Here is a 23,308-nt window from a genome sequence, read left to right as displayed (position 1 = left end):
AACACCAAAGGTGAAGTCTCCACCCCACAGCTCCCTCCGAAGGACAAGGACAAGAACAAGAAGTCATTTTAGAAATATGGAACCAAGAAGGATCATTTGGATGAAGAAACTCGAAATGAGTTAAGAAGGAAGAAACTTTGTTTCACTTGCAAGGAGCCATGGGAACTTGGTCATCGATATTTGGGAAAGGAAAAAGATTCACTACATTGTAGTGTCTGAGAATAACAATGAAGATGATACAACATCGGTGCCAAGCAAGGAGTCCAACATTTTTGGAGAAGAACCATCCCTGGAAGAGGCTAAGGGGGACAAGAAGCCATGCCCAAGAGTTGAAGGAGGTACTATCGCTAGTCTCTCTGGAGTTCCTAAATACTACACCTTCAAAATCAAGGGTGTCATTTGAGGACAATGAATCATGGCATTGAGTGACAGTGGAGCAACACACAACTTCATTGATGCAGTCATGGCGGTACAGAGGGGCATTCCTAGAAAGGAATTTGAAGGTTTCAAAGTGAGGGTTGTTGATGGGTATAACATGACATGCACACAGGTAGTTCCGCGTTTGAGCGTCACATTAGGTAATTATACACTTACTGATGATTTTTATGTGATAGAATTGGTAGACACCAATGTGGTGCTGGGAGTACAATGGTTGTACTCGATAGGAAGATTCATAATGAACTACCAAGTGATGGAAATGGAGTTCTGAGACTCAAATGGCAACAAGGTAGTATTAAGAGGCATGACCAATGGTGGCCCCTGAGTTGTAACAACAAAGCAAATGGAGGTTGTACCTAAGTAGGATGAGGTAACTTGCATGGCAGCTTGTATGAGTGCAAACCTCAAGACATCAAGTAGCAACTTACAAGCTTATGAGTTGGAATGCTAGAAGAACGTCAGACTTGACATATGCACACTCATGAAAGATTGGAGAGCCCACTTCTTAGTAGAGTACTCCAAATATAAGTTTGCCTATGAATTGATGGACAATCTCATCCATGATGACAGGTACAGGGTAGAAGATGAGATCATTTTTTGTAAAGGCCAAATATATTTCATCCTCAAATCTACACTTAGGGAAAGGTTCCATAGGGCCACACACAATAGACCTGCTGAAATCCACATTGAAGTCTTACCCTCAATTCAAGGATTGCACAATAGTGAATATGGAACAAGCATTTGGTAAAAGCAGGGTAAAAATTGATGACAAGGACCATAGAGAAAATCATATTGCAGAAGCAAATTTTCCTGAACTTCATGGCAGTCCTAGAAAGGGAGGAAGCACAAGACATAATGGTTGTAAGAAACATCTTGAAAAGCGTGAGAGAAGGAAAGTAGTTGAAAATAAAGTACTTGGAGAGTCTTCTCTTTGAAAGAGTGACCTATAGTTACAAATAGTTTCAATTATGATGATAAACTTGGTGAAGGTGGTTTGGTAGTATCTATTGGGATCAACTTTAGGGTGGTTCACAAATTGTTGTTAAGAGATTTAAGGTATGGAGTACCAAAGCTGAAATGGGGTTTGCAGTAGAGGTAGAGATTCTTGGTTAAGATAGATATAAAAAATTATTGTGCTTGCAGGGATGTTGTTTTGAAAGTCCGAAATGTCTTATAGTCTATGACTACATGCCTAATTTGAGCATACTTTCATATCTCCATGATCAACATGCTGTAGAATGCCTTCTTGACCGGTCGAGGCGAGTGAACATTGCAAGTGGTTTTGTAGAGGGTCTTGCTTATCTTCACTATCATGCAACGTCTCATATAATTCACGAAGATATTCAGGCAAGCAATGTGTTACCCACCATTTTGTAGGTGATATCCCTAGGAGAAATTTTTTTCTCCAAGATGGTCCTCAGCAGGTAGCCAGCAGCGCCTTGCTGCAACCAACTTGCTCGTTGTGCCATTTCTCCACTACCTGAGCCAACCATGTGGTCCCTCACCCATTTGCTATGATGGTATGTTTGAAGGTGGGCCTCCCGAACTTAAAGGTATGCCTTGTCATTTGGTAATTGAGTATTAGTTTGCTTATCATGGACACTTCTGGGTCCACATAGGGTCCACATAAGGTTAGCTCTCCTCTTCCCCTTGCCCATACCTTGGGTCAGGCCTGGAATAATGCCCCGGAGGTTGATGCAGCTAAAAAGAAAAGTAAAAGCATAATTGGCCACATTCAACATGAAATGTACCACAAAATGCAAAAGATGGCTGGGACAAACACATTTAGCACGTGGGCAAAAGCCAATACATGAGCTCTACCCCATCTTCATGGCCATCACCCTGGTTCCTACAGGCCCTAGATGAGCCTTCTTTATCATTTAGGAACCCATGATTGTCCCAACCCCTGGTGGGCAATGAACCACCCGACCTTAAAGGGGTATCCACTGCTATATCTCACACATCATGCTCTTACACCTTAAAACCTAAGCAATTAATTAAAGCAAAATCATAAAAGGCAAAATACATATAAAGAAGGGTGAAAAATTCAAGGTTGTGGCACCTCATGCACCACGATTGCTCCCTCCTATACATTATATGCCCAAGTGTGGGCTTCCCTTTTTCTAGCTACCCTTGTACCCTAGCATGTGGCCTAGGGCTGCCCCTTTTCATTCCCTACTCCATTCATCTTTTGTCACATGCCACCACCTTTTAAAGGATGTACCTTTGACATACTATCCCCTTTAGAAGTAGAAGCCACCTAATGGGATACTTTGTTAACCCCATTTGGAGCTTGGAGACATTAGCCCATTATGGAAGGGCATGCCACTATGAAGTCCCCACTTGTTGTCCATGGTTTGTAAGTTCTTTTACTCGATTTCCTTGATGACTTGTTGTACTAGAAGGCTAGGGGATGCATTGGATCTTATGTAAGATTGCAGGTCGTCTCCATCTTGGGTTTGGTCTCCCTATACATGGTCCTAATCCTCAGGAGGGCTACATTGGCATATGTAGGGTGTGTGTTGAGAGCCATGGGCCTTCACAGCAGTAGACAACACTCCATGGATCCTTTGAGATGTTTAGAGATTGCTTGAGATTCACCTATTGAACGAGGAAGATGCACTTGGTTCACCTTTGCTCAGCTAACCCCACAATTGTACTATGCACTTGGCATATGACTCAGGACTTGTATGCTGATGTGGCGTCACTTACACCATCATTTGAGCCCTTATAGATGGTCTATCGACATTTTTGACTTACTTGGAGACCCATGAGGTCACTTGTTTGCCCTCACAACCATTGAGAGCACCACAGGTTTATTATGTGGAGAACAAGGGGCCAACCCCTTGTCCATTACTTTTGGAAGTCCAATTCATCATTTTGGTACTTATGGACTTCATCAGGCCTCTTAGAGAGCCCACATGCATTATTGATTATTCAACCTCCTGGGAGGCTTATTATTTTGTTTATGAACTAATTTGGTGGGCTTGTCACCAATAGATAGTTATTTGCACATTATTTTAGTTGACTGGCTAATGTAGGCTCAAATTAGGTAATTTGAACTCCTAATGAGTGTATAAATAGGAGAGACATGAATTCATTTTGTATCATCACATCGATTGGATCATTCTCTCTCTTGAGAATTTCACATTTCTTTCTTGGAGGACAAATTGGAGCATGGATGAATTTTGATGTTTGGATTGGATTTTCTTATCTTGGAGCTTCTTTATTAAAAAATGCATTGATGGTTGGATACATTCTCTTACATGTAAATACGATGTTGATGCTATTTTCTTTTACTTTGTCACATACATTGATCATGGAATTTTCGCTATTTTAGAGCTAATTATTGTTACATTCACTGCTTCATTGTGGAATTATGTTTCTATATGTATGGGCCATGTTTGTTGAACGAATTGTCCTAGAGATCGAAGTTATCTTGATAAGCCATCTTCATTTGCAAGTGAAGTATAAACACTTGAAGGACACTTTCCCTTTTTTTCCCTAACATTGGACGAAGTTGCCCTTAGAGCCTCCTTGAGCTAGAAACAAGATCCTTCTTCACAATTCTTCCTGACTCCATATCCCCAAAAGGAATTAGGCACTGATCCACCATAAGGCGATCACCTTAAAACCTTTTCCTTCATCTTTTCCCCTCTTTTCTAGGTCTAACCACGCTGGGCCACCTAGGGCATCACTTTCCCGACAAAGAATCCATAGAAAAATTTTTATCTCCCAACCTCTAATGTGCTGGTGTGTCCTCAAGATCTCTTCCAAATTTGAAGAAATTTCGACATTGGGATTGTGAGATATCCCAAGCCCTAGCTCTAAGATCAAACTTTGCCCTGATGTTCCCTAGGCTAGTACCTCATAGGATCAATTTGACACCTCTAAGTGAAAACTCTTGTTTTGATCCTTTCCCCTTCCTTGTCCGGGTTAAGATCATTACTGGTTCCTAAACTCCCTCCCCTTAACCTATGCTGAGTCCACCTGGTTCCGTGTGGTCCCATACCTTTGAAAAGTTAATTCTTCAAGAGCCACTTGGGAAGTCAAGTTCAATAGGATTGTACTCACCTCCTTCTCCTAGAAAGCTTTGTACCTTGCTTGAAGAGCAAGCAAACTCCATTCTTAACCTCCTTCCAAGAAAAGGGTCATCAAGGTCACTTCACATCCATTTATTGATTCATCCTTCACAAATGACTTTCCATATATCGAGTCTCCTCCCATCGGTGAAAGTCCATAAAGAGTAGGTAGTATTAGCTGAGGTGACAGTGGGCTAAGTCTCCATTGTTGCCTTTGACCTAGCAGTTGCCCCTTTATGAGCCCCCTTTTAGGTCCCCTACTAGTTTGAGCGGTAACACAATGTATTGTTAGATACAGACTTTATAGCTCCAATCGCTGATTTTGGATTTGCAGAACTCCTTTTCTGAAGGGGCAACACGTATTACCTCACGAGTGAAGGGAACACTAGGTTATCTTGCACCTGAATATGCTATATGGGAAAAAGCTTCTAAAAGTTGTAATGTTTATAGTTTTGGAATTACTATTGCTTGAACTTGTAAGTGGTAAAAACCCAATAGATAAGATGGAGTCAAACACATGGTACATGATTGTTAACTAGGCATTACCGTTAGTTTTAGAAGGAAAATATGTTCAACTAGCTGATCCAAAGTTCCATGGAAAATACAAAGAAGAGCAAGATGAACCCCGAGTGACTAATAAAGGATGTGCTAATGAAGAAACTATTATGGAGGCTGAAAATGCAAGGCTAAAAGCAAGATTTGCCTCAACAGTAGCAGATATTTGTCCTCTTGACCCAGAATTGAACTATAAACCAGTGAATGAACGCTGTGACTATTGCATGGCGACATATCCAATTAGCATGTTGGTGATTGGGCTACAAGGACTGAAGAAGGGTGTTGGTGTTCTTGCTATGGTAGTTGTAAGGATCGAAGGAAGTTGTTCATTCTTGAAAATGGTAGGAAAAAATATGCAGTACCTAGACATGCAATTGCTTGAGGACAAGCAATGTCGGGAAGGGGGGATTGTAGTGTTCCCTATGGATTAATTTCCCAAGGGAAGATGAAGTAGCCTATCCAACCCCGTAGGCTATATTCATTGATAAAGGGTGAAACCCATTATCCAATGTTTTGGGGCAAGATTGGGTAAATTTTGGGGTAACCGGCTCAAAAAGCCCAAATTGGGGGCTACACTTGTAACCCTCACATTAGATTGAGGAAGAAAGAGCCCCATGAGGAATCTATAAATAAAGGAGAGATAAAATCATTTGATCATGATTGATTTGGATTGTAATATTTTTGTTTCTTTGAGCTGACTCTGGGGGTTTTAAGAACCCTTTTTCCTTGCTTAGTTTCGGTGGAGATGATCCCACCTTAGCTAGTCTTTTCTTTTTCTTTCATTTGATTGGCTTAATCTCTCTAAAACATTTCTAATCTGTTTCTGGAAAGCGAGGATCTTCTGAGGTTTGGGACATTCTGGAACAACCTATATATCTAGACAAGGTAGGAATTCTAAGATGAAGGTTTTCGGTTGATTAGCAAGTGACATGCTTTATCCTGGATCGTAGGTCATAGGAAACCCTACTTACATTTTATTAACAAATAAATGGTGCAATATAAGTTATTGTATTATAAATAATAAGCAAAAAAAGATTTCCATCACAACTAACCATCCATTGGCAACATCCAATATGAAAATCACATAGTAATTAAAGGCACATCAAACATGAGAATCACATAATAATTTTAAGGGCACACACATCAACAATCCATGCTTTTACCATTAAACTTCTTATCCTTCACTTTTACAATTTGATAATTATGTACAATAAATAAGCATGTAAGAGAACTTTACGAAAACCCAAGATATCGTGCACCAAGGGGTGGAGTCTTGGTCTCAGGTTCCTTGGTTCTTGCACTCCCTTGTTGCTGCTCGTGTACACGTGTGAAGGATGTTGCATTCTGACCGAATGTTGCCGACTCATTGATTGACCTCCTAGCGCACTCCTTAGGTACTCTTCTTCCCCACGGACCCCCAAGCTGCAATGGGGCTATCAAGTAGTGGAAGAATACTAGGCAATGGAAGAGAGCACTCCTAGTTCAAGAGTTCCCTCTCTAATGGCATCCACTACACCAAACTCACTATAGATTGAGTAGTCACTTTGTTAATTTATGGTATGTTCTATGCTTAGTGCAGTTTACTTCGATTTCTTCTTATTAGCCACTATTTAGCAATCACATAAACATAAAGTAAAATTCTGATCGAACATAAATTGATCGACAGAAAACAAGCCAAGACAAGAGACACAAGATGTGGCGGCTAGCCAGGGACAAACCCCAATGCGGGGAAACCCTTTGATCAATTCTTCTTTAATCTTCAATAGTTCAGCAGAGAGAAATAATACAAATTCAAAAATCTATAGTTTTATGATAGCAGCAGCAAACCCGAAATCAACAAAGTCAAACTTAGTCAAACAACCCTGGATTGACTTCTAGTCAACCTTGAAGAAATCGGTTTTCAATGACAAACTTTGGCAGCCCAAAACAGCCCTTGGTCAATGGTCAAAACAGTAGTCAAAGATCAACGGTATGCGGTCAACCCTAACCAGTCAATGCTGGTCAGCGCAACACCCAAACAACCTGCACAGGTCAGCCCTTGGCCAACGCTTCACAAAACAATCTAGCACTTGGTCAACGCAGCCCTAGAAAAGTCAATGCTGCCCAGAAAGTCAGCGCTGCCCTAAACAGAAAATGCGTCCTTCTTCTTGCACGTGTGAGAGAAGCTGCTCCTTCGCTGGCCCAATGAGATGAGGAGAGAGAAGATGAGTTGAGATGAGATGAGTGAATAATGACTCAACCTCACTTGTACTTATATGATGTGTTGGGCATGTGTGCCACACATTTAGTTGCTCGTTGACCTTGACAATTTGTCAAGTAAATACAAATAAATTCATATCTCCATAAATACTTGTCGGAATCGGATGATCGTTAGATCAATCCTACACCTCTCGACGAGAGGAATCAAGGAAAAATATCAGCTGCCATAAATAAGATGACCCACATGGAGTTTGGCCCTAGTTGCCAATTTTAACACACTTCTTCTAACAGTACGGCAAAAAGTGATCCTCTCCCATAGCTTGCTCCTTTTATAGGAGTCTCCATAGGTGACACTTGTCACTTCATGAAAAAATAATTACTTTTATTAATCTAAATGTTTGATTATTCACCCATCTATGTGTCAGCCTCTCACCAAGGCTCTCTTAAATTCTTATTTAAAAAACACATTTTCCCTTGCCCCAACATGAATTCATATTTCTTCCCCTAGTTGTCTCTTGATCCCCCTTTTATACTCCTTATTTTATGTTTACTACTAAAGTCAACTGTCAGGTCTCAGATTTGGTTCCCCAATTACACCTAGTTTATCTAAAATTGCACTGTTAGATGGAGATTTTTGTGTTGGCTCTTGCCACATGGAGTTTCTCTCTCTCCTGAAACTAAATTTCCCTACTTTTAAATTATTATTCTTTAGCCACCCTCTTTTCTTAATGAGGTTAATCTATCATAGTATAAATGTTTCTAATTAACTCTATGTCCCTTTCCCCTTTTGCTTATTAGATCACTTATATACATTGGAATTATTTAAGTGCACATTATCTACCTAAGATTTTCCAACCATGGGAAGGGGTAGAGTTACTTAATTGGTCCAGTTTTTATATTTCTTCCCGTTCTCCCCTTATCCCAAGGTTTACTCTTTGATTTAGTTAATTTGATTCTAAACCCTCACTTACTACATGGTGTGAATTAATGGTCATCATGGTATGATTTTCAGCTCTTAATTTTCTTTTAGCTTTCTCTTCTTGATGCCAAGGGTGCCAAGTCAGTCGTTTCTTCAAGAACTTCCCTTTTGAAGTTCCAAGGGTGGCACACCAATTTGTTTCTTCGTGATGCCAAGAGTGCCAAGCTGTTGCGCCCAACTTTTTTCTCTTGTAGTCATTGGATACCTGAAGGGGCAAGCGAAGTGGCACCCTTGGAACTTCAAAGGGAAGTTCTTGGCCATAGGGCCACAAGCCATAGGGTCGTTGTGACAACGAATTAAGTATAGAGGTGTATTGTGAACTGTTGAAGGCTAGCAAGAGGCTTGGATCCCTGCAACAGTGAGTTTGGAATCTGGATCCTCTAGAACATCAAACACCATCACAACCAATCCAAGCTCGGTCAACTTGTGTAGATCGTGAGTCTAGGCATACTTTTGAGCACAAATGCATCAATATGGCAACGAAGACTTACTTGATTTGTGTAGGTCAGCAGATGCTCAACCTTGTTAGGGCATCATTAGCATAACACAATTTTTAGTAAGACTAAGATCCAACTATTACATAGGACAATTGTTTTACAAAATTAGAACCCTAAGGGCAAAAGTTCCCTTGGGACATTACATAGGATCAAATCCCCTTAGCCTGACAAGTACCTGTCCACCTTTAAAGCTGATCTCAAAACCCTTGTCCACCATAGCCGAGACTGAGAGTAAGTTATTTTCAAGCGTTGGTACATACAACACTTACATTCACCTCTGTGGGACTCATTGAATCGAATTGGCACTATATACTACCCACACCCTCTAGTGCATACTTTGCATTGTCACCAAGCTCCACATGTAGGTATTTGTGCTCCTTAGCCATACCAGGGAAGGGGTCATGAGATCCCGTTATATGACGAGATGCTCCATTGTCTACAAACCACACCCCTCTTATAATGGTGCCAGAAAGACAAGACAACAATGAAAACTCCTTTTCAAACTTATTGGCTAACTCATCCATTTGTGCAGCTATAGCCACATGTGCCTTTCCCTTGCCCTTCTTCTTGTTTGAACATTGGCCTGCATAGTGTCCATGTTTGTGACATGCAAAGCACTTGAATGCTCATGTCATTCTTCTTATTAGCCTATGAGGATTCTCCATCACTTAGCTTCTATTTGGTCTTCACCTTGCCCTTCTTTGCTTGCCCAACAAGAGCGAGTTTCTCTTCATCCCCACCCTTACATTGTCTACCAAACAATGACTCTTGAATCTCCTTTAGAGTGAAGTCATCCCATAGCTTGTTCAAATTAGGAAGCTTGCCATATGCTAGGATCCTTGTCACAAAGGTAGTCCATTGTTTGGAAAATCCACTCAAGGCTATCTTAACAAGCTCATATTTTGACACAACTTCCCCAACAACTGCAAGCTCATCTCGAACTTGTTGAATCCTAGTGAGGTATGATGCCATCTTGTTTGATCTATTCATCTTAGAGTTTCTCAACTTCTCTCTCAACATCATCTTCCGATTTTGGTTATCACTGTGGTACAACTTTGTCAAAACTGTCCACATCTCACATGCAATGTTTTTTGTTGATATGTAAAGGATCACATGATCCTTTACAACGTCCAAAATGATGAGTCTAGCTTTCACATCCTTCAAATTGTGACGGACATGGGGTCAACACTCCCCTATTTCACGACATGAACTAACCGCTTCTTGTGGATCCTAACTCTGGCGATTGTAGCAAAGACTAATGTCTACGGGTTTTGGTCTAATAGCAATTGGGATTCCAACAATTGATATCAGAGCGATAGGTCTCAAGTTCGAAACTCACCTGACTCGCGCTGGGGGGCAGACACTGTTGTACATTGGGTTCAATGCTCCCTGTGTGTTTCATGACATGGACTAACTGCCTCTTGTGGATCCTAACTTTGGCGATTGTAGCAGAGACTAATGCCTGCAGGTTTTGCTCTAATGGCAATTGTGATTCCAACAACATGTGCTGTAACATTTAAAAGGAGGTTGTATATCAATATCAACAAATTTCGATAGTTAATTTTCCATGAGAGTTAAGTGAAATTCTCTCCATCCATGGATTGAGATTAGATGCTCCTTCTAGCCAATCTTCAAATCTCAACTTAGTAGAGGTTATTTTTCTCAGATCAAACTTTTAGCCACAAAACCTTTTTGATGAAAATAAAAATCTGCTGTTATAACCCTTGTGCTACTGATTTTCCCTTCTTTAGAGTTTCTAGAGATTTGATACCATGTTAGTTTCTAAGTACAGTTTCAGAATTTTGTTTCTTGGAACTATTTTATGTCTATAAATAGTTAATTCAACAAATTAATTTTCTGCGGTAAATAAATTCTAAAAACTCCAAAACAAAAACATTATGTACTTTTAACTCTATATTTTTGTAGTGGAAATATTCAGAAAATCAGTCACAAAACAACCACTAAAAAGTTCCAATGTTGCGAACATCGCGATTGGGATTAAATCGACGAGGAGAAAAAATCGGGAAAAACTCAGCAAATACAAAAATATTCAATTTTTTTCCAATTTTCTTAATATCTAGAGCATCTACCTATAGACTACAACATAAAATAAATGCATTGACACATAAATATGATAAAAGAACTAATATATAAGATGTGTAATATCATTTCTAGTGCTACATCACACATAACAATGAATCATACCCTGAATAGTAAGTCTTGAGTCCCAACTCAGCCTCAAAATATCAACAAAAAATATAATAATGTATTTCATATCATGAGTCATAATGTCATATACAATCAAATGAACCAAATAACTAATACTATTGATTTCCTCCGCCTCTCTTGTGAGAAAATGCAATAGCTTTCCCTCTAGATGTAGATGGCGGTGGAGTTGGCAATGGACTCTGCTGTGCTCTAGAAGCTGAAGAACTAGGAGCTATAGGAAGTAGACCACGTCCTCTATTGGTGACAGGGGTATCCTGGGTAGGTGGTGTCGCCTCCTCCTCTTGTTGCTCTTGGTCCTCCTCTACCCCCTCCACTACCTCCCCCTCTAACCAATCAACGACCGACTCCATGAGAGGCCTCTGTTGAAGTTTCTAAGTTTGCTTAGTTTAGAAACCCTTCATGCACTTTTTTCTGATTTATTCCTACCTATTTGTTATTGTTCTTTAACAAGTTATTTACAAAGTAAATACTGAAAATAAACACCAGTACATGCTCAACATATTACAGATCAACAAATAAAAGAAACAAGAACAAACACACCACATGACACCATTATTTTTGGACCAATGTCCCCGGAAAAACCTAATGTGGGAAAACTAGTGCAACTATCTGAGGGTTTTCTTATTAAGCAATATTAGAGTACAGTATGGGTGATGAAACTGGCCTACCCAACAAAGAATATCCTCAGCAGCTATACCTCACAGTTTGAGAGAAATCTCCTGGCTGAAACCCCAGAAAATCCTTTTGGCAGCTCCTCAGCACAAAATTGCCCTGCAACCCCAACGTCTGTCCAATCTGGACTACATCAACCCCTCTCTGTCTCATGCTAGCCCTGCGTCAGCCTTTTTTGGCCTACGTCAGCTTTCTATGCCTCTGCGTCAGATACGCTGGCCTCTCTGGTGTTCTGCGTAGCACTTGGTTGCCTTTGCGTGGCCCTGCATGAGCCCTTGCTGGCTCTGCGTCACTCTCCTTAGCTGCTGCACTGCTCTCCCAGCACAATCTCTGCCTTCTCTGTTTTTCTGTACTCAATGCCCCTCAACTGCTCTCCCGATCATTGATTCTATCTCTCTCAGCAAACCCTGCTCTAGAGAATAGAATAACTGATCACTCTGGTGTCTTCTCCAAGTGACCCTCAAGCCTCCTCTTATACTTTTCCTGTTGACATCTCAACGACCGAGATTAAGTCCCTAATAAACGGCTAAGGTTAGGTCTGGCTTGATCCATGTCTTTTGGACCACTCTAACACAGATTCATATTAATACACATTAATATTTTATTTTTAAAAATATTAATTATTTTAATATCTCCTGATCTATTTAGAATCTGCCCAAACCCTTTCTGGGTATTGGAGATCTCATGTGGCCCAACCTCTCCACCAAATTTCGTGGCTAGAGCACATCCGATGCTACCCCAAATCAACACTCCATCTTAGCGAGGACTGTGCTCTAGCAATACTCCTCACTGAGTATTTCTCTGATCATCCGGCATCGATACCTGTGCTGATGCTAGGTCTTCTCGTCCAACATCCTCTGCACTGCTGCCTCCTGTATTGCTGCCCATGGTTCTGCCACTGTCCATTGCTGCATCTGTACGACAACTCCCTCAGCGTCCGTGCTGTTGCTGGTCCTTTCTCCCAGTGTTGCATCCGCACTGCACCTCCTCTCATCATGCTGCATTGTGTTGCCCACTGCTGCATTGCAACTCAGTTACTGAGAAGTAAGTAACTGATCTCCCAACTGACCTCCCTGTTGGGCTAGAGACACACACTGATGCTGAAGCTCCCTTTGCCGCTGACAAGTGCTCCTTCTCTATGACCTTTGCGCTGCTACAGCAACTCCCTGCATCTCGCACCGTTGCACACCTCTCTGTGCCTTCCTGCACTGGTGCAACTCTCCTGTGCCTCTCGCACTACTGCAGCTTGCTAGCTCTACGCTGTCTCGGGACTCCTGCACTGTAGCTCTCTTGGCCTCTCCATCCGCATCCGTCTCTACCCACTTAGCCAGTCTTGCTACTCCTCATCAGGGCTCACGTAGCAAGTTCTAATCCAAGAGGCTGGGTACCTCAAGGATCTGGCCCTCATCCCCTGTAGTCCGCCTGACTACAACTTGATGTCTCCCCACTTCTGCTCAAGTGGTGCGTGTGCACTCATGGCACAGTCATCGTCTGTCAAAACTTCCTTCTCGGCCCGTGTTGGCACTGCCTTAGACTCGAAAGACTCTCCCTTACTCTTCTTCCTTAGGCACTAGGTCGCATAATGACCCATCTCCCCACAATGGAAGCACTTGATCTTGGAGAGATCTTTCTTCTTTTGCTTCTCCTGCTTTCCCTTAGATGCTAGGGCCACATCCTCCTCCTCCTGCTTGACCTTGATCCCGTTGCTGCTGCTACCTGTCTTCGACTGCCTTCTGATCTCTTCTTGGTGAAGAGCTGCCCACATCTCGTCCCAAGGTGGGAGAGTCCCTCTGACCAGGATACTTTGGACAAACACTTCCCAATCTTCTGAGACAACATTCAGGGCTGTCCTCACCATAAGCTCCTGATTCGATGTCGCTCCTATAGCAGTCAACTGGACTCGGATCTCATTCAGTCCTCCAAGGAAGGTGTCAATCGATTGACCTTTCTTCATCTGATACGACCTCATCTGGTTCTCGAGCAACATTCTTCTCTGCACAAAAGTATGCTGATACAGGTTCTTGAGAGACTCCCACATCTCAATTGTAGTTTCCTTCTCGGCTATATGTGGTACCACATGATCCTTGACCTCGTCAAGGATAATGCACTTGGCCCTCGCCATCGCCTCTTTGTACTTGTCGTTATCATTAGGGTCGACTGGGATAGCTATTACCTTCAAGGCGAAGTTCTTGACACTATTCCTGTCAAGCACTGATAAGATTCTTGCCTTCCAGACTGCGAAGTTCGATGCTCCATCCAGTGTATCCTGGTCTCTTACCCCGTGTAATGCCATGACGCTCCTCTACTTCCCTCCTGGAAGTTCTCTGTTCGACTCCTCTGAGTCTCTACTTTCCGTTTGGAAGTTCTCTTCTGGACCTGTGCTGATGCTAGTGCCTTCTGAGAGTTTTCTTATTAAGCAATATCAGAGTACAATCTGGATGCCAAAACTGGCCTACCCAACAGAGAATTTCCTTATCAGCTATGCCTGTGCTGATGCTAGTGCCTTCTGAAAGTTTTCTTATTAAGCAATATCAGAGTATAATCTGGGTGCCAAAACTGGCCTACCCAACAGAGAATTTCCTTAGCAGCTATACCTCACAGTTTGAGAGAAATCTCCTGGCTAAAACCCCGGAAAATCCTTCCTGCAGCTCCTTAGCACAAAACTGCTGTGCAACCCCAGCGTCTACCCAATCTGGACTGCGTCAGCGCCTCTCTGTCTCACGCTGGGCCTGTGTCAGCCCCAGGAGGCCCTGCGTCAACTTTCTGGGCCTCTGCGTCAGACACGCTGGCCTCTCTGGTGCTCTATGTAGCACTTGGCTGCCTCTGCGTGGCCCTGCGTGAGCCCTTGCTGGCTCTGCGTCACTCTCCTTGGCTGCTGCGCTGCTCTCCTGGCACAATCTTTGCCTTCTCTGTTTCTCTGTACTCAATGCCCCTCAGCTGCTCTCCCGATCACTGATTCTATCTCTCTTAGCAAACCCCGCTCTAGAGAATAGAATGACTGATCACTCTGGTGTCTTCTCCAAGTGACCCTCAAGCCTCCTCTTATACTTTTCCTGTTGACATCTCAACGGCCGAGATTAAGTCCCTAATCAACGACTAAGATTAGATGTAGCTTGATCCATGTCTTTTGGACCAACACAGATTTATATTAATACACATTAATATTTTATTTTCCCTAAGTTTAGACTTAGGCACTCCATTAAAAATATTAATTATTTTAATATCTCCTGATCTGTTTAGAATTTGCCCAAACCCTTTCTAGGTATTAAAGATCTCATGTGCCCCAACCTCTCCACCAAATTTCGTGGCTAGAGCACATCCGATGCTACCCCTAATCAACAGCCTCTCGGCCTCAACCCTCCATGCAGCAGTGGTGTCAATCCCATCCAATGAGATGGCCTCCACATCAGGTGTCCTCTCAAGTTGCCTTACCCACAATCGAAGATTGTAGTAGACATAGGCCATGTCATTAAGTCGTTGGGACTCCAACCTGTACAAGGGTCATAAATTAATAAATTATAAATAATAAAATAATAATTAGAAACAAAATATTCTTTAATGAATTCAAAAAATTCTTTGGAAATTTGGAATATTTTAAGTTTTAACCTGTTGCGCTTCTTGGTGTATTTTTTCAAATACACTCCAACTGTGCTCTCATCTTGAGGAGCTACATGTTTGGCTGAGCGCTCGAATGGCAAGCCTTCGCAGATTGGGTACTCTACCACCATAGTTTCTCCACCATGCATCTACCACAAATAAGATAAACATAAGAAAAAAATGAAATTTGAAAGTTGAAGCAAAGTATGAAGTTATAAACTTGAAGAGAATGAAATTTGAAACAAACTAAAACATACCTGGCATTTTAGTCTTCTTATCAACCACAACCATGTCAAAGCTAAATGTGCCACCTGCGATCCTGTATATCTCTATTTCTGTGGAGATTTTTGCACGTTCTGCTGAAGATGACACCATCCTCTGAACACAAGTGAAGAATCCATCCATGACCTCAACATCAAATGAGAAACCACAGAGTAAGAAAATGCGGGGTTCAGGTAGATCCCTGCAGCATGAATGGGATGATGTAGTGTATTGTTCCATCGCTCATCAATCACTTCCCATAGGAGGAGTTGTTTCTTAAACTCCTCATCCCCCTTATCCTCACAGTAGGTCCGAATGGATTCTTTGGTTCTATCCATGGCCTCATACAAGTAGCCCATTGCAGGTTTATCTCCATCAACTAATCGAAGAACTTTACCAAAGGTTTAGTAATGCTGCACACCTCCTGCGCTCCCGCCTAGAAGGTTTCCTGGTTTGAAGCTAATCTGCATATGGCCTCTCCCTCTGGTTTGCGGCTAAATGCCTAAGCACGCCACTCATCTGAAAGAAAAATTCTCCACATCCCACATAGAATTCAAGAGGGATTGAAGAGATATGAAACTGGTGCCAAACTGTGTAATGGTAGGGTGCACCAACTCCTTGTTGTTGGTGAATGTTCTCATCAAACGAAGCACAAATGCATGATTATATATAAATTTTGTAATGCTTTTTGATGAGTCAACAATATCTTTGACAAAATGAATTTTTCCTATGTCCTCCAACATCAAATCAATGCAGTGTGCAGCACAAGGTGTCCAAAATAAGGTAGGATGCCTCTCCATAAGTGTCTTGTTAGCAGCAACCTAATTTGCAGCGTTGTCCGTTATGACTTGGACAACATGTTCTAGACCACCTCCAGAATGAACACATCCAACAAATCACATAATAACCGTGCATCTTTGATATGTGCAGATGCATCAACAAATTTCATAAACATTGTCCCTTTGGGACAATTAGCCAAGAAGTTTATAAAGCTTCTACCCTTTTGATTAGTCCAACCATCTGAGATCATAGTGCATCCTGTGTGTGCCCATGATGCCCTAAACTTCTCCAATCTCTTGGTGCAGTCAACCTTTTCATTTTGAAAAATGCGCCCTCTAAAGTCATCATAAGAAGGGACTTTGTACCCTAAGCCAACAACTGTAGTGGCATTAGCCACGTGCTAGAAAAATGGATTGTTCCTTGCAATGCTGAAAGGAGTATCACTCCAAAGAAGAAACTTGCCCAACAACTTGTCTGCTTCTTTCTCTTTTTTTTTAATAATTGAATAGATAGATGGTTGTGAATCAGGTGTGGTTCTAGGAACAAAATATGATGAGACAGCTACAGAGTTGGTTGTAGATAATGATGCTGAAGTAGAACCAGTACCACTCTCATGTTCACCTCCCAATCCTAACACTCTACTCCCAGCCCCTGCTAGTTGACTCTTCAAAGATGCCTTGGACAATTTGGTTTGCTCTATTTCTTCCAATGATTTGAGGGATCTTTGGATGATTTCTGGATTTGTATTTGTGCAAGGCCCTACCTCATGTCCAGGGATTTGTGCAAGGTGATACTTCAATCTGTATACCCCCCTGTCATATGATGCCCACATAACTTGCAAGTCAAGTTTGATCTGTCAAACCCTCCATCAGGTTCACCAAATTTCTACAAAGGGTCCAATTTCCTTGGCATGTTTGTAACTTTGTTGAACTCTTGAGTTTTAATGTAAGATGAAGTTTGAAGTTGAACCTAGGGCACAAGAAGAATTGCAAGTTAAAAAAATAAAAATAAAATTTACATACAACACATTGAATTTTTGACCAAAAAAAACCTCAACTCAATGCAACAATAATGGAAAAAATACACATTCAAACCCAAGCAAAAATGATGGAAAAAAACTAGGGCACAAGAAGAAATTAAACTTATAAATCTAACAATCAAGTTTTTGCATTTTTGACCAAAATAAACCCTCTCCACTATATGCAACAAAAATGAAAAAAAAACACAATCAAATCCACTAAAAAATCATTGAAAATAAATGGGTGATAGAAACCCAAGGAAAAACAAGAAAAAAACAAAAAAAGGGGCCAAATTTGATGCCCATACCTGAAAACCACACTTTGCTGAAGAAACTTGGTCCAAACTTGAATTTTTCTTGCTTGGGATGCTAAATTCCTTCACTTTTCTCCTCTCTTGCCCTTGTAGATGACTTCTCCTCCTCCTTAGCTCTCACTCTTGCCCTTTGTCTGAAAAAAATGGCAAAAAAAAAACTTCAAAACTGCATTTAAAAGTCGTCGTTTCGCTGCCTGTGATTTTTACCAATCAAATCACGATTTTTTTTTAAATTGTCATTTTTTGAAAATAAAAAAATCACCGAAAAAATCAGCGATTATATCGCCGCGGCGAAAAAATTGTGATGTTCATGACGTTGCTAAAAACACTGTAAATTTGTCCCAAACAAATTCTCCTCCATTAAATTTTCTCTAGAAAATTCATGGCTCCCCTCACAGGGAAAATGGCCCTAAAAGATACACAGAAAAGCAACAATAATATGACTTGTAAAAAGCCCATTACATTTTCAGCCCAAGATAAATTTAGCCTAAGGAAATTCGACCCTCCTGGAATAAACTCAGCCATGTCAAATCTCAACTTCCACTTGTGAATTTCAGCCCCCACCTCTATAGTATGTGCACCGGGAAAAAATGGCCTCCTTAGATCCAATGTGGGCCTTGGCTGGAAACTCGGCCTTTGGTCCACAAATTTGGCTTGCACAAATGACTTGGCCCTCTCCTCCCAGATCTCAGCCTCTCTCTCCTAGAACTTAGCGTCCACCAATTTCCCTTCCGGAAAACCCTTGCCGCTCGCTTTCTGATTTCTTCAACTTGTCACAAACTTGCAATAAGCTCATGCAAATCAGCTGGAATCTCTCCAAAACAATTGTTTCTTCATCCTATTCCTTTCCTTTAGGCTCCTTTTATAATTTCAAGTTGAGCACAATCCTTATCCTTCAATCTCCAAAATGATAGAAATGTTGGAAATACTGAGAGGGGGGTGAATCAATATTTCTTTTTCTCACTATTGTTTTACTAGTTAAAACATATATGTTCAGAACACAAAATGAACAACAGGAATAAATGCTTTTATTAATATAACTGTGTAGAAAAAATAAATACAATAAATAGATTGTCACAACTGGTTGCCAAGCTCCAACTTGGACTTTGGTGAGGCTCCAACCACCTGAGCACCAACTCTATTTTGCCAAGACACCAATATTGGACTTAGGAGCACCAACTCCCAAGGACTTCAATCCTGTTCAATTCTGAGGCTCCAACCTCTTTGGTATACACTGGTGTGCTGCTGCGCTCTTTTCAGCTTCCACTGCTTCTGCTGCCCCCTTTTCTTCTGCTGCTTTCACTATCTCATGCTCAGGTTATACCGTTCACAAACAACCACTACAGTTCTCTGTTTTTGCTGCTTTTATATGCTCCATGCCCTTGTCCATTCATTTCCTCTTACATGCTGGCTCTTTGGCTTCCTCCTCACTTGATCGCTTGACACTTCGGCTTCCATTCCTTTGCTTCTTCTGTCTATACAAGTGTTCCAAAATCTGAGTAGAAAAACCCAAACTCCCCTTTCTTAAATAAAACTCGGCCCTTGACCTGTGGTTAATACCTTACAGGCTTTATCGGAGGCGTTTAATCACCCATCGGAAGCCACCACCCGAGCGTTTTAATCAACCATCAGAAGCCACCACCCGAGCGTTTTAATCACCCATCGGAAGCCACCACCTGAGCGTTTTATCAACCATCGGAAGCCACCAACTGAGCCTTTAATCAACCATCACCGAGCGCTTTAATCAACCATCGCACAGGTTTTAATATATACCTTAACCCCGCGGCCATGTATCATATAATACACGGAAAACATTATAAACCCCCGCTCTAATTCAAATGCCGGACTTCAATTATTATGCACCCGCCTTTACAATTATCGGCGGGTCCGGATTTCGGTGGTCGCAATAACTCTTAAGCCCAGACCTCCGACGAGGTGCGGACCCGATATGGCTTTAGACTCCCTTTAATATTGTTTCGGGTCTGATGAACATCGGCGTTCGCTGTAAACAATAGACCCATTCCTCCGATGTAACGCGGACCCGATGCCTCCTTACATTTCTTCCTAAACTGAATTCGGATCCGTCATATCGGCGGATTCCTTATCGGCGAGTCTTGATGGGTTGCAGACCCGATCTCCTTTAGGCTGCTCCAAATATAATTTCGGCTCCGGATGATTTCGGCGATCGCTACCTCCGCTGCTCCGATGCGATACAAGAGTTCTGCGGACCCGATATGATTTTACACTTCACTTGATAATAGTTTCGGCTCCGGATTTCGCTGATGCGATAAGGATTCTCTGCTCCGCGGACCCGATATGCTTTCTATTTTGCTTGATAAGAGTTTCGGCTCCGGATTTCGGAGCTTGCACCTTGAACAGTTCCGACATTCTGGATGCGATATATTATAGACTGTTTTTAATAAGTCCATCGGGTCCATGCCTCTATCGCAATCGGCAGATTATAGCGCCATCCCTTATGACTTGCGATCACTGCGGATGCGATATGATATTAAGCCACAGTCTATATTCCCGTCGGGTCCACAACCGTATATCGCAATCAGGGGTTTCGGGAGTGACAACCCTTTGAGACCAGTGACATAGCGGATGCGATATTACATTTAGCCAGTTTATAATGGAGCCGCGGGTCCGTGTTATTATATTGCCTCTCTCTCTCTCTATATATATATATATCTATATATACTCCTCAGTACTCCCGATAGTTCTTCCTTTGGCATTGTTGTTTGTAATATGTGCCCGCCGATAGTGTTAAGGCATATATATATGGGTTTTCTCCTCCGATGGCCCTATTTGCTTGTAATATATATATGGCTCCTCTTGGCTCCTCTTGCTCCATCTGCTCCTCTCGGTCCATTTTCTCCATTTGCTCCATATATATTGCTCCTCTTGGCTCCTCTTGCTCCATCTGCTCCTCTTGGTCCACTCTGTTTGCTCCTGTAGCTCCTCCGATGGCTCCTCTTGCTCTGACACTCCTTCGATATGGCTCCTCTTGCTCTGGCACTCCTCCGATATATGTGGCTCCTCTGGCTTGGTCCGCTCCTCTTGGCTCCTTTTGCTCCTCTTGGCTCCGATATGCTCTGTCTCCTCCTCTTGAATATTGCCATATTGACATCAATGACAATCTGTGTCCAACAAGAAAGCTAGGATTAAATCCTAACCCACCTAGATCAACGACTGAGATTAGATTTAAGTCGCTTAAATAATTAAATATTTATCCTTAGAAATTTGCTCAATTACGCAACATTAATTAATCAAATTAATTAATGTGTTTTTCCTAAGTTATACTTGAGAAATAAATCATATTAGTTGCTTCTCTCGAACCCCCACCTAAAGAGGACGACTTCTCTTGCATGCTAGACACAAGCCAATGCAAAAGACCTTCTGATGCTATAAAATCAACATGTGATCACATAAATTTCCTCTCCCTATTCAAAGTGAGGAGAACTAGCATGTCTGCTTTGGCTTCTATCTCAAAAGAAGCTACAACATTTCAAAAAATGCTGATCTTGGGTAAAATCTATATAATTAATTCTAACATAAAAGTCCAATTTCTCCCAAATGCAACAGATTAACATCTTGGTGGTGTACCTGATTGTCTTGTTGAGATAGAGGGGCACTAAAACCCTTCACAACTCAATCCAATTTACATTAAATTAACTTTACCATCATTGCACTCAAGCTATTGGAAGCTTTGAAACCAGTCTGCCCAACTGCCTCACTAGATGGCAAAATATTTCAATAGAATCTCAATTTAGAGTTTCAACGTACAATATTTACACCATATGGGCATGCTAAATTCCCATATAACCATGTGAATTAAACAAGACGTGGTCACTCAACCTACATGCAATCCAATATATTTACGAAGGAACAACTTCTAACTATTAAATTTAGGCGCATAAACATGTCACAAGAAGCTTAAAGCCATTATGCTAAATACAACGTACAAGCAAGAGGAAACGACTATTTGTAATTAAGCTGAACATATGGAATGGTTGCGAAGGATCAATTTTCTACCTAACCAAAAGGATACACTATGAATACCACCCTCAAGTTGGGGCTCTGAACTATCAAGGGCAAGGGCAACTCTCTCTCAAGCTCGTTCTCAGAGTTATCTCTCCATAAAAACACTCATCAACCCGTTTGCTTGCACATTAAGCACATAATTCCATAAAAACTCTAGACATCCTCAAAGAACCAAATTGCAACACTTAGCTGACTGGTTTTGTTATCCTACATGCTAGGTCAAAGCATCTGTTGACAACCTCAAACTCTGATAAGAGCTCATATCACTGTTAGCCTACTTGATAGGACAAGGATGTTAAAACTCTAGTGCATCTTGCTTCTATCTCGGTCCATCACTACTATCCCTCATGGAAGTAGGAGAACCAACTCAACAAGTAATTACAAACTTCACAAAATCTCCATGTCACAACTGGGTCCTCATACACACGACTCAACATGGGCGTTCGTCATCTAGCCATTACACGATGATAAACAACAAAATATGACTATTCTGGCTGGAATACCAACATATGCTTTATGTACGAAGGAACAACAAAATGATGGGAAGTGCTACCCCTTATTTTGCATAGAAATAGTACTAGTGAAGTAGTTCACTATCCTTGTGATTTTCATCACTAAGGGCCTTGGAAAGTTAGGGCAGTCACTTGGTTCCATAGATGATGATGAGCTAGGGGATTTGATGACATATTGATTGATCATATGATGTGGTACTTGAGGACGTATAGTCCTTGTTGCTGCAAAATCTAGTAGGCCTTGAAGAGTGGCACCCTGCAAGGCTAAAACTAGAACAAGAGGCAACAATGGGGTAGTGGCCCATTGTCACTACAACCAAAACCCCCTGCTCTTTATGGATTTTCATCAATGGGAGGAGTCCTAGTATGTGAGGAGGTCACTTAATGGATATTCTAATGTTAGGGTACAAGGTGACACATTAAAGATTTCTACAAGAAAGACACAATTTAGGTTCAAGGCTCCACTTGGAGGCAATTCACTTTCTTGGTAAAGGCTTATTTGATGAGGCACAAGACCTAAGGCTTTATTAATGGGTTGAGTGTTGGGATGGCCAAAGTTCAAGGCTTGGAGAAAAGGTTTCCAACAATGTATACTGACAAGTCCAAGGCTCGTGAAACCTTCAAAAAAGCCCCCAGGTTGAAGCTAAATCCAAATTAGGGTTAGCATAGGGCTAGTTACTAGGGCTGAGAAATTTATGGACGAAATTGAAGTGAATGCCTACCAAAAGGAGGGATTTTGTGGCAACCACTATCCTCTTAGCATTTAGACTATACAACTCTAAAAATTCCTCTTCCCTAGAAATTCACACCAAGCCCTAGCTTGGTCACTTGGTCTTAAAGGGGCCGAATTAGGGCGAAGAGAAAATAAATTTTATGGATAATAGTTAAAGTGATCACCAACAAAGGAGGGTCAGTGTCTTATTCTTGGGTGAGTGGAGTCTATAATGTGATAGGTCAGCGAATAAGTTTCTGAGGAGCTCGAGATTTTGATGCCCTAACAACCGAAATTTCAATAATTACCTATTCAATGGATAATTGATTTTTCATGGGAGAGCTACCAAGAGTTCATCAATAGGACAATTCATTCACATGTTATATGAGTAATGCATGCAATAGATCATCTAGATAACA

General features: G+C 41.5%; 1 protein-coding gene and 1 pseudogene across 5 annotated transcripts in view; both read left to right on the top strand.

Moving 5' to 3' along the window:
* Positions 1–23,308, top strand: part of LOC149249904 (phytochrome) — a 313,914-nt gene that overhangs the window by 27,642 nt on the left and 262,964 nt on the right. The window lies entirely within an intron of this gene.
* Positions 416–5,059, top strand: LOC149249905 (PTI1-like tyrosine-protein kinase At3g15890 pseudogene; annotated as a pseudogene).

Source organism: Pinus tabuliformis, chromosome 7, assembly GCF_031772625.1.
Source record: "Pinus tabuliformis cultivar Carrire ecotype Pingquan chromosome 7, CPIR1, whole genome shotgun sequence".
In the NCBI taxonomy this organism is placed as follows: Eukaryota; Viridiplantae; Streptophyta; class Pinopsida; order Pinales; family Pinaceae; genus Pinus; species Pinus tabuliformis.
This window is presented reverse-complemented; position numbering and strand designations above follow the sequence as displayed.